Source organism: Emydura macquarii, unplaced genomic scaffold (genome assembly GCF_026122565.2).
Source record: "Emydura macquarii macquarii isolate MOO-44397 ecotype Brisbane River unplaced genomic scaffold, CSIRO-AGI_Emac_v2 contig_1027, whole genome shotgun sequence".
NCBI lineage: Eukaryota > Metazoa > Chordata > Testudines > Chelidae > Emydura > Emydura macquarii.
The window spans coordinates 830,399-843,093 of NW_027131164.1; the positions used below are offsets into that span (position 1 = coordinate 830,399).

At 42.7% G+C, this 12,695-nt stretch overlaps 1 protein-coding gene across 1 annotated transcript in view; it reads right to left on the minus strand.

Moving 5' to 3' along the window:
* The window catches only part of EVA1A (eva-1 homolog A, regulator of programmed cell death), a 113,370-nt gene that overhangs the window by 13,992 nt on the left and 86,683 nt on the right, over nt 1–12,695 (minus strand). The window contains exon 2 of the mRNA XM_067544855.1: nt 4,562–4,726. The gene's annotated coding sequence lies outside the window, so the exon portion shown is untranslated. The remainder of the gene's footprint in view (nt 1–4,561; nt 4,727–12,695) is intronic.

The following is a 12,695-nucleotide window of genomic DNA, read 5'->3' on the forward strand; positions in this document are numbered from 1 at the left end:
AAACTGACAATTCTGGTGCATGAAATATCATTAATGCTGCAGGAGCAAAGTCACTTTCAACTCCAGCCTGCAGCGCATGAAAGTCCGCATTTGTTCGCTGCCTCTCTGTGTTTGCATGTGCACATCTTGGTGAATGGTTACATTGTTCACTTCACACTGTACCCACCTGGGAGCTGTGCTGCCCCTGAGGTCAGTGACAAAGATTTAGGGGCGAGAGGGAAAGCTTTTAATTTAAAATGTCTGGTCTTGGATTCTGATGGCTCAAACGGATGAGTGTCTGTGTGGCATCCTATTACTGTGGCTTCATAGATTCACGGAGTCCCGGGCCAGAAGGGACTAGTGCATTAGGCATGCGCAGCACATTTCATTAGGGCATTTTCATTAGGGTGTGCACCCAGTGAAAAACTCAATTCCACCGGCGGGCCACATTTGAATTACCCACCAGCGGAATTCTCGCGGCATCCTAGTCTCCACCGCAAAATCTCACAGCTCCTTCTTTTTCGGCGGCAGCTCACTGTGTCCGCCGAGAAATCGCGCGCCCTCCGCTCTTTCGGCGGCACAGCGAGATGGCACCGCGAGACACATCAAAAAAATACGTGGGCCGGATAAAAGAGGGCCGTATGTTTGAGACCCCTGCACTAGGGTGCCTGGGCATACCCAGCACACCCCGTGCGCATGCCTATGGACCAGTGTGATCATCTAGTCTGACCTCATGTATAACACAGGCCACAGAACCTCCCCAAAATAACTCCTAGAACAGAACTTTTAGAAAAACATCCAATCTTGACTTAAAACTTGTCGATGATGGAGAATCCCCACGACCCTTGGGAAATTGTTCCAATGGTTAATTACTCTCATCATTAAAAATTTACACCTTATTTCTAGTCTGAATTTGTCTAAATTCAACTTCCAGCCATTGGATCGTGTTAGACCTTTCTCTGCTAGATTGAAGAGTTCACCATGCCGGTACTTACAGAGTGTAATCAAGTCACCCCTTAATTATCTTCTCTTTGTCATGCTAAATAGATTGAGCTCCTTGAATCTATCCCTAGAAGGCAGTTTTTCTAATCCTTTAATCATGCTCATTACTCTTCTCTGAACCCTCTCCAATTTATCAACATCCTTCTTAAATTGGGGGCAACAGAATTGGGCACAGTATTCCAGCAGTGGTCAGACCAGTGCCCAAAACAGCGGTAAAATAACCTCTCTAGATTCACAGACTTTAAGGTCAGAAGGGACCATTATGATCATCTAGTCTGACCTCCTGCACAACACAGGCCACAGAACCTCACCCACTCCTGTAATAGACTCCTAACCGATTAGCCTCTAATTAGGGCTGGACGCTGCGGTGATGTCTAGTTGTTACAGTGGAGGACTGCCCACTGGAAAACGTGTGTTCTGTTTCCAACTCTGTCACTGAATGACTGTATAACCTTGGGCAATTCTTTTAAGCTAAACTTTTCAGACATGGATACCTGAAGATAGGCACCAAAGGGGAAATTTTCAAAATCACCTCAGATTTAGGAGCACTAGTCCCACATTGAAAGTCAGTCTGAGAGATGAAAAAACGAATGCACAGAGGGTAAAGTCTGACATTTTCAATGGGAAAGTCAGTGGCACTAAGGGTACTCTTGAAAATCTCCCTCTATATCCATATTTTGGCACCTTAATAAATGGCTTGATTTTTCCCACTCAACTCCTAATATGAAGCCAATGGAAGATATGAAGGCTCAGCACCTCTAAAAACCAGGCCATTTATCTAGGTGCCTAACACCGGGCAGGATGTAGAATTCTTACTCTCTCCAGGCTTCAGTTTCCCTATCTGTAAAATGGCAACAAGACCTATCTGGCTGAGCTCTTGTAAGGCACTTTGACAATCACAGATAGCAAGCTTTACTGGAGTGTAATGTATTATTATTATTGTCGTGTCAATTGTCCTCTGCCCAAGGTCTGAGCACTTTGGGCATTTGGGCCCTAACCCAGTAACTCTTGTAACGTAGAGCCTTCAACATGCCATTCCCAACCCCAAACTATTGATATGGCAGTAAATGTAGTACCTGGAAGCGCCACACATTTGGGGGATGAAGCGGAGCTGAATGGGATGCTGAGTAAGTTAGAGACAGAAATGTAAAAGAAGCCCCGGTTGTGGCTCTGTTAATTTAAAGTTGTTTTCCAGGCCAGTTGCCTCATGCTTTAAAGGGATTGTGACTTACCAAACTAGCTATCCTCAGGGAACTGAATGGAGGAGATATGGGAAGATTTGACTTTCCATAAATAACTTTCATTATTTATTAATCATATTTCTATTACAGTGGCATCTGGGAACCCCAGTCAAGGATCAGGGCCCCATTGTTCTGGGTGCTGTGCAAACAACAAACGAAGAAAACAATCCTTGCCACAGAGCATTTACAATCTTGGTGTCAACAGGTAAAGAAAACTAACCAATGAGGTGGCAGGTGGGTGGAAGGCTGAGTTAACAAAATGAAGGGAGTTTAGCAGAAAAACAGAAGTCTTGGCTCACCATTTGCCTAACCAATGCCAGCAGATGTAGGTTTTATGGAGGGAATTAAAAGACAAAAAGGACTCTCAGAGATAAACAGTGAACGATGCTTTAATGATCCCTCTGATGCTCCCTTGCATACTCTGTTCTGTAATATGTCAGGTCTTCTTTTAAAACACAGCAGCAGCAGCACGTGCTAATCTATAGCAAAAGCTCTCAGACTGTGATCAGGGCACCACTATCACGTGTAAGGCAAAACATTATTAGCTGCCACAGTTAGCCGTGGTGCATGGACATGCCCTGCCTGGTGTGTGTTCTGTCTTCCCCCACCTGTGCCCAATCCACAGAGCACTTGACTCTGGTACTTTTCCAGCTAGGGAACTCTCCTCAATCTGTAGAGGTTCCTATACTAGCTCTTGAGGATCAGTCTCCAATGATGACCAAGATGAGGATCAATATGTGGAAGGAAACCATGCTTACAAATAAGCACACCACTAACTGGATAGAGTGTTACAAGTTATAGTGGTGACAGGGCTTTAATGCAATGGTGCATAGCATAAATGGAGTAGAAGAGATAATTGATTAATCCTGTGTATATGGTCCTCTCATTTCCAAAATGGAAACATCCCATTCCTTGCACCTGGAGCATCCCAAAAGCTCAGAAGCCATGACAGTGTCAGCGTACACAGTGAAAGGCTAATGGGGAGGTCTGCCACCTTTTAGACTTTGTTCTCTTGGGCAAAGTAACTGTATCGCCGCATTGTGGTGTTTCCCTGTGGCCACATGGCATCATCATTCCATGATGCAACATGACTTCACGTCACGGTGTCCCAGGCAATAATTCAGAACTCTTTAATGTCATAACTGGGGCTGTCCCATGAAAACCAGAAGACATGTCAATTAAGCCTCGTTGGAGGACAGATAACTGAGTGCAGAGTAGCAGAACTGACTCAGGACACATTTGACATTGCAATGCCATTCATATGTGGGGCAGGATTACGAGTTTACCATGGCTCCTCTCCAACCCTGGTGAACTCAGCAAGCCCCCATGCTATTCTCTCTTGTTTTTCCTTCCCTCTACAAATCCTCTCACATCACAGACTCCTCCGTGTTTTCAGAAAGCCTCTCTGGATCTCAGCAGGACAAAGATTTCAAATCACACCCACTCCTGGGGCTTCCCCAAAAGATGTGCCGTGTACTAGATCAGCAAGGCAAGGCCCAGGGGGGAGACACAGACCTGTTAGGCTCCAGCTGCTCTGTGCAAACACTGCACAACAGGAGTGGCTTTTAGGAGGCAAAGTAAAGAATAACTTCTCTACTTGGAATGATATGATGAGTTCCACTGTGAAGGAGACACAGCTCTTTGCTTTCTCCTCTGATGTGTCTTAGGGACAGTGGAGTCTTAGTACTGGCAAACGAGTTCCTAAATGAACAGTTGTCTGGCCATTCTACGCTCCAGCAACAAGCAACAGAAGGCCACATAACTGGTTTTCTAATCTGTAGGATCATACAATCAGATGGCAAGGGCAGAAAAAACTACTGGGGGTATGCAGGAGGAAAGGAGATCTATTCTACTGCAACTAAAGCACAGGACGGAAGGTGCGATCCATTGCCATAGGCTGTCCTCACACGGGTCCACGGGCTCGCCATTCACTCCAGGACCTAGCTAAAAGTCACCCACTTTCCCCCATGCCTACTTCAGAGAACTTGTCTTCTCCTATGCCTTGCCAATCACTGGCATTGACGTCAATGTGAGCTTTGCCACTGATTTCAATGGAAGGAGGAGCATGCCCTAAAACTGTATTGAAATCATTGTACTGTGCTGACAGACACTTACTCTACTTTACTGCTGGAATGGTACAGAGAACTCAGAAACCACAAAACCAGGAGCTACTTGTGCAATGATAAAACTGTATTTCTCCCAGTGCTACGAAATGGGTGGGGCCTACGAACAGCACAAATGCCTGAGTAAGGATTCTGGTATTTAGTGTCCATTAATGGGAACTCATAATTGTTATCATGCTCTTAGGTTTCTGTAAATATTGTTACAGCCATAGCTACCTGGCAGAACACGCTCTATAGTGGAAGGCAAGACATCGGAAAAGAACACGCCGTCCCCTATAACGTTAGGATCATACTCTCTTGACTGCTGTGGAAAATGTGGTTGCTGAATTCCTTGGTAGTTGGTTGATTTTGGCAGGGTTTCATGCAGAAGCTTCTTGGGAACTGAAAGAAAAGCACAACAAGAACAACACAATCATTAGGATGGGTTATTTCAGCTGGTAATAAACTGCATTATTGCATTATGCTACAGGCTCAGCTCACATTTAATTACACTGTAAGCAGACCAAAGACATGCTCATTTACCACCATCAGGAGTGTGCTATAAATGTCTAGACAGACAGATTCAATATCAGAATGCAAAGTACTGTGAATTTATTAAGACATCATTTTATTTCTTAGGAATATTGTTAAGTCTTTAGATTGGTCTAAATATTTAAATGAGGTGGTGAAAAAATATTTAGGAGGTGACAAGTCTCTTCAAAACACTGATTTAACATTCAAAAAATAAAAGCAATACATGGTAAACAGTATTCCCTCTTCTGATCTTTACCTTAGCATATTATCTTTTATTTGAAATGCTATTGAAGAGAAATTAAGGCAAATAATGAGCCATTCCTTTGTACTATTACAAACCAGAGTAATGGTGCTTAACACTACATTTCATGCTTTGGACCAAGAAAGTCTTAGTAAGAGCAGGGGATTTTCTCCCCTACAGTTATAAGGCCAGATCCTCAGCTGTAAATCAGAGGAGTCAGTGGAGCTACCCAGATTTACACCAGCTGAGGATCTGGTCCCACAGTAAATTAGCGTTTGCCACATCAGTGCATTTAGTCTGGTGGCGTGTCCAGCAATGGCCAATACCTGATGTAACTACAAAGCATAAGGATCTTCCATACATCTTAGGGTTAAGAAAACAACAAAACAAGAAAGGACAAAAGTAAAATCTCCATGAGAGAGTATAATATGTGTGTTCCTTCCATGATACTGTCTGCTAAAATCAACAAAACGGCTGTTTCATTTCTGCAAACAGCAGAGTCCTTAGAGATTTAAAGGTGCAGGATACCGAAAATTAGGACATAACTTTATTACATAGCTAAAAACACCACAAAGAAAAGTGTGAAAAAGAACCTGGCCATGTGTGCAACCCTGCATGCGGAGGGAAAGTCCTTCCTGATCTCTGTAAGTAATCAGCTGACACCTTGAAGCATGAGATCTGATTACCCTCATCATTATTTAGCCTGCATAGCTACAAAGGCTGAGGGTCAGGACGTGATCTAGTCACCTTGCTTTACACTGTATTAGACTTTTTGTCTTTGCTGATGCTGAGAACTGTGACTGTATTTACTGACCGCCCTTTCATTTTTGGCTGCCAAGGAAACAGCATGTACACTTCTAGAATTATTAGTAGAGGTTCATCCGGTTGGGAAACAGCCAGGGGCCGGGACATCCTTCTTGCTGTACTCCCTCCCTCTGGCTGCAGTAGGGAGTAGGGGGGCTGCTGGCGGAGACTGGTGGCCCCTCAGGGTTGTAAAAATTATATTTGTGGTCCTCAAGTCAAAAAGATTGGGAACCACTGATTTAAGCAATCTGAATGAAATTGGGGAAAACACTGACCTCCCTTTTCCTGAGCACAAGCAGATATATTAGAGCCAGCATTTCCCCAGTTAATGCCATGGCATCCATGCCACTCCCAGAAACCCTATCCCCTGCAGAAAAATTCAGGAACCCCTATCTGTAAGAAGTAAGAGCAATGAGCCTTATCTTGAGAGGAAGAATCTTACTAAAGCTGTCTGTAATTGATCAATAGCCTCCCATGAGAAGTGGGGAAAGCCCCATCACTTCAAATTGGCTGCCTACCATGGCCCCATCACCATAGTCTCCTAAGCACCTCACAGTCGTAAACGTATTTATCCTCATGACACTCCTTTGAGGTAGGGAAGTGCTATAATCCCCTTGATGTTACAGATGGAGAACTAAGACCAAAATCCTCCCAGGTATTCAGGCTCCTAACTTCGACTGAAATCAGTAGCAAAGAGAGACGAAGTAACTTACCCAAGGTCTCACAGGAATCCCGTAGCTGAGCTGGGACTTGGCCCCGGACCTCCCATGGCCCATGCTGGCACCCTACTCACCAGACAATCTTTCCTATCTAGAGTTGCTAAAGCTCTGAAGAATACGCTGAATGAAAGTGTTCTGCATTGACGGGGCGGTCTAGATGACCTAATACTGGAAGTTTTTTCTTTCTCTAGTTTCCATGCTGCTGTGATAACATGCAGGACAGATGTCCTGAGCTAGAAAGAAAGTCAAAAAGCAAAAGCCCCATGCAACCTCCTTGCAATTTCCAGTTAGCTTCTGTGTCCCAGACGTCTGGCAGCCAGCTATCCAAGAAAAATTAAAACATCTGGTTCCTTTGAAATACAGCCCTCATGTTATCACAAGAGGAAGAGGAACTAATTTGACATAATGCATGGTGTCCAGCTCGAGCCAACCAGCAAGAAAAATTATTTACATTACACTTCTCATTAAAAAAATGTAACTTGGATGTGTTAGTTATCTCGGCATTAAGCACAGATACCCTGACGGGGCATGGCACACACTTAGTCTGTATAGTTCCGTCAACCAATAGCTCAGGCAATCCAACCAAAAAAACAAGCAAAACAAGTGGCACGTATCTCAGAAGATTGAGAGAGGAAACGTTCTACAGATAGTCTTCAGCTGAAATGCTAACACACCCCTGGGTTCTACACAGAAAAGGAACATTGAAAATTGAGTAACTGCTGGCGGGTTATGTAGATTATGGGACTGGTAAAGGGATATGGAAAATTTCACCTCCGCATCTATTTAGTCTCTTACATGGAGCACATGACCATGGTAGCTGAGCAACTTCCAAAATTATGAAGTGTACACATAAAAAATCTCAGCTAATTCAAGCCCCATGGCCCAAGACCTATGAGCTCAAGTCAGCTGACCCAAGCTAGCCATGGCTTTTATTCCAGTGTAGACGTACCCAGAGAGGAGCCAATTTAAAAGCATAGTGTGCAACACAGAACATGCACACAGCCAGAGTCACACTCCTGAACTGCCCGTAGCATGTTGGCACCATTGTCTAACATGCTATTTTCTACCTCTGGGTGCTCTGGAATGTCTCTCGTGGGGCAAAGAACGGGGGCTGACAGGGGGAAGAAAACGTTCCTCTCTCCACAGACAGTATTTAGAATCACAGAACTAAGAGATGGAAAAATCCATCCATCAACCCACCTCTCTATTAATTAACACCCCTTACAGCACATTTTCACAGGTCTAGTTTTAAACATTCAAGTGCTGGGGATTTGACCACTTCCTTTGGGAGACAATTTTACAGTCTAATACATCTCCCTCTCAGGAAGTTTATCCTGACATTCAACTGAAGTTTTCAATGTATGTTAGGTACTTATATGGCCCCATTGCCATAGTATCTGAGCGCTTCATAAGCTGTAGTACATTTACCCTCATGACACCCCTAGGAGATAGGGAAGTGCCAAAATCCCCATATTTACAGATGGGAAACTGAGGCACAGAGACTAGGTTATTTGCCCAAGGTCACACAAAAAATTTGTTGTAGAGCAGGGAATTGCATCTAGGTCTCCTGAGCCCTGATCTTTCTGCTTGTTAATTTCATCCTTACTGTTAGTTCTGTCCTTCTGTGCTATCCTAAAGAACGCCACTCCCACATTCACAGAATACCACCCCCCTTACCCAACTACTTAATGAATTCCCTTTGCACACTATATATATATTATATATATGAATGGAGGAAAGAACGTTGAAAGATTATCCCTAAAATAGACAGACAAGGATTTGTCAGTTTCCAGGTCTCTACAATATGTTCATTTGTGCATTTCAGCCCATAGTGTTTGTTCTGAAAGTTCAATATAATTAGAATAGATCCTGCAGAACATTAAACAAATCCTGCAGCTAATGCTTAAAGTATAGTGCAAGCTGAACAAACTGGGACTTCAGAGAGGAAAACTACATCCAGACTCTTTATCTGGGCAGGCTGGGGCCAGCAACTGTTGAAACTAAACATATTCTTTGGATTAAGAAGAAAAAAAAATTATGGATAAATGCCCCATATAAATTACCCCAGTTTTTCAGAGGAGGGTAGATTCCTAGAGGGGATGAGGTTAGAACCATGAAAATACACAACAGTATCCATTTCTATCCAAAAAAGGACCATTTGTGAATTAGAACAGTTCAAAGAAAATGATATTTTTGCCTGTGTCTTGCATACATCTGAGCTGTGTGGAGTCTCAAAACCACTGGATTGAAAGCATTTTACATGCTGCAAAAATAAAATCCAGTCACTAGTTGATCCACTTAATCTGTTGAAAGAATGGATTTTGAGACATGCATGCCACCTACTACACAATAAAATCACGATGCAGGGGTAAAAAATAAAAGAACATGTATGTTAGAATACGATGCCCCGATAATGCATTTAGCTGCCTGGTGCAGCTATTATTATCCATTATAGTAACAACAGTTTACATTTATAATTTGTAGGGCCTTTCATGTCCCTATGCTCTACAAATTTAGGACCAAATTCTGCTCACCCAAGCAGCCCCACTGAAGTAAATGGAACCCCTTGTATGATTAAAGCAAGCAAGCATCAGATCTTTACAAATGTCTAAATTATAAGTAGCAACTGCTCCAGCAGTTCCACTACAAAAGAATGCAACAAACTCTAATGTAAATTGCCACTGCTCTAAATAGCGCACAGCAACGTCACCCAACAGATTCCAGGACTGGAAGTGAAGAATTCCATATCAAGTTGAAGCTTCAAGAGATTTTAGGTAGACAGAACCCAAGTCCCAGAGTTGGAATTTGACCAGGAAGCTGGAATTTAAAAACCTCTACTCTAGTGAAAACGGTAACTGATCATTAATGACCACACATGGTCAAGACCTCAATTTTTTCATCTCACCCATTTATCTTAAAAAGTAGGCTTTGGGGACCAATGTGCAATAGTGTGTAATCCTGAAACTGAATACAAAACACCCAAAAAGGATTTATTTGATATCATGCAAAAGTGGTTTTTGTATGGACCTGTTCCAAACCACTGACAAAAGGCAATGACTCACACAGACTATAGTAAGTCCGTTTTCCTGAACCTCCAAGTGCCACGTGGGACTTTCTGGGAAAATATCTCTGTTATACCGTAGGTCCCTCCCTGCAACCCACCTACACAAATCACAGTCCGATGACTCAAGGGAGCCCATGCTGATGAAATTAACGGGTTGCTGTTCACTATCTGACACTGCTTTGAACAGATGCAGATATTCAACATTTCTGTTGTAAATGTAGTACATTTCAGCTTTCGTGCTCTTGTGAAAGGTAAAAATTGTGATGCAGGGCAGCCCGAGTGCAAGCTTTCCCAATAACTATGCCTGCAATAGCCCTTCTGTCTCCCCTGGGGCCTGAGTCTGAGCCAAAGCCCATTGAAGTCAATGGGAGTCTTTTCATTTATCTCAATAGGCTTTCAATCAAGTCCTACATGTGTTTAGAGTATCTGCTTGCTTAGTTGATAAATCAGGTTTTTTTACATGCTGGTAGCAGCTTGGAATCAATACAGCTATGCAAGAGCTTCCAGTATCTAGCTATCTATCTAGTTTCTTATACCATAGCCATTATCATGGTATTTGAGTCCTTTGTATTCTATTGTGTCTTGCACATGGTCAGCTAAATTTTGACTGCATAATCTTTATTGCTGGTGATGAGGTGAGAGACACATAGAACACAGCTCAACTTTCAGGGTTTATAGGACTGGCAGTTCAGAGACAAAACGGAGATTATCTTGTTGGCTTGTATGCTGAACAAATTTGCTATGGAGTCATTAAAAGAATGAATGTGCAAGTCTATCATGTCATTTTTTAGATTCACTTTTCTGACTATCGCCACACTACGATTTTAGATGGCGCTTCACATCTTTGACTCTCTTATGTTTCTTCCATCTTTAAAACTTGGCATTTGAAGTTATAAACAGCTTTATCTGTTAGCAACAAAAACCTTAGTCTGTCCTGTCGCTGGGCTGTTTTCCTTTTGGTTCTTCTTTTTCACTATCTTGACTTTCATAACAAGGTATTTTGCATCTATTGCCAATGATTCATAAGTCTGCTGCTTACTGTGGCTTTTGCTTTTCAAAGGGCACAGTGGAAAAGTCTTTAGTACTCTAGGTTGCTATGTATATATTAGTTTTGGAAAGAAAGAGCCCGGGATACAAAGAGACAGTCTCCATCCCAGTGCTTACAACATCCCAGCTCTGCTAGATTGTTATATGCTCCCAAATGTAATGTAGTTCTACATTATTACAAGGGAATGCACATGCAGTCACATAGGGCTCAATTCCTAGGCATGTTCCAAACACCACTCATTTCCCCAGAAAGGGCCCTCCACAAGCCAGGAACTGCCAGAGTTCACTGGCACTATGCCCTATCTCCACCAGAAACATCCACACCATGCTCCCTGGGCCAGGAGGTGGTAGTGGTAGGAGCCTGTTACCACCTGCTCTACGCTGCCTAGAGATTCCCATGTGCTAGGGAATCTGCAGCTGAGGAGCTCTGTGAGTTTTCCATCCTTTTAAATCACAGGCGTGGCACCAAGAGACCAGGGTGGTGTTCAAGACTGAACCTATAATGTCAACGTTGTCATTTCCACCTGCCATTATTTCCCAGTGTAAGTAATAGCTATCAGTGAAGTCATTGTCAGACAAACAGTCTGATTTCATGTCACTCAAACAAATGCCATGAAGTAAAAGCACTGAGCTAAAGCAAGTTACTTCTGATTTCCACTGGTGCAGAGGTAAGAGCACAACTAGGCTTCTTGCACTCAGTTCTTGGCACTTCAGTCCCAGACATATGGAGATTAACTGGAGGGACTTCAGAGTATAACAACAATTTGTAGGCATCCCAGGATGGACTGACAATCTAGGGCACAGGACGACAGCTTCCGAGAATATGAAGGTTATAAAATAGGGCCACAAAATACGACTTTGGATCTGAATTTTCTTAAAATGCAGGGCTGTTCAGCTCTAAGGTTTTGGCCCATCTCTAATGTGTATATAATAAAATGAAATTAAGAAAAAGTAGATTCTCTCTCTCCCATTGGCAATGTGCCCATCCTTGTAGTTTCTAGTTGCAATTTCAGGCTGCATATCAGGAAGATTCCCCAACGGCTACTGTGGAATTGCCTCTTGAGGCCGGTGATGGAAATATTTGCCATTTAAAACTATACCGGATAAATGAGTCAATAATGTACCGTGGAGGGAACACTCCTGTACTGGTAAGGATGTGAATGGGATGTCTTAGTGAATCTTTTGCATCTCTAACTTCCTGTGTTCTTTCATTACTATCAATTCAACATGGTAAGTCATTGAAAATGCTGAGTCATGCCACTGCAGTGCAGGGGACAGGGTAAGAATGATGGGGAAAATCAGCTGTAGAGGATGGCTAAGGGCTCTCCAGTAATCTTATAGGCTTTGTTGCTCTGAGCTGTTTGCTTTATTGGCCTTTTACTGTCATCTCAATCAGCCTGCAGACTTTAAGACAGTCAGATGTCCCATGGACATCCTGTACCCACATTGTTCCTGTATTGTATTCATGTGAGTGCATGTGCCCATATGTGTGTCTGTATATATGTACTCATACACACACATCATAATCGTCCAGATAGGATATAGAATCTCCACGTATATACACCCATTAAGCACTGTGCCCTCGTGTGACTGCATGCTACAGCCGCCAGTTTTCTTGAGCAACAAATACTTGCTGATTTCTTTAAATTAAAATGTCACTGAGGTATGTGCTTTTATGGAATTTGTTCATTGTACGTATTCCTCTACTTTGGCTCAAAGAGGTGTTAGGAGAAATTGCTAATTCTACTATAAATTCTATCAGTTTAATCACCTAGTTAACACTGACGAATGAATTAGAAAGTGTGTTATATACACATGTATTATATACACATGTTAAAAGTGTCATGTAATACATTTCATTGCTCTGATGACTTATCCCCATTGTAATAATGCCAAAAGGTCTCAGTCAAGGCCATTCTGCTAGGCATCGTACAGGCATTAGGTAGAAAAAGATGCATGATG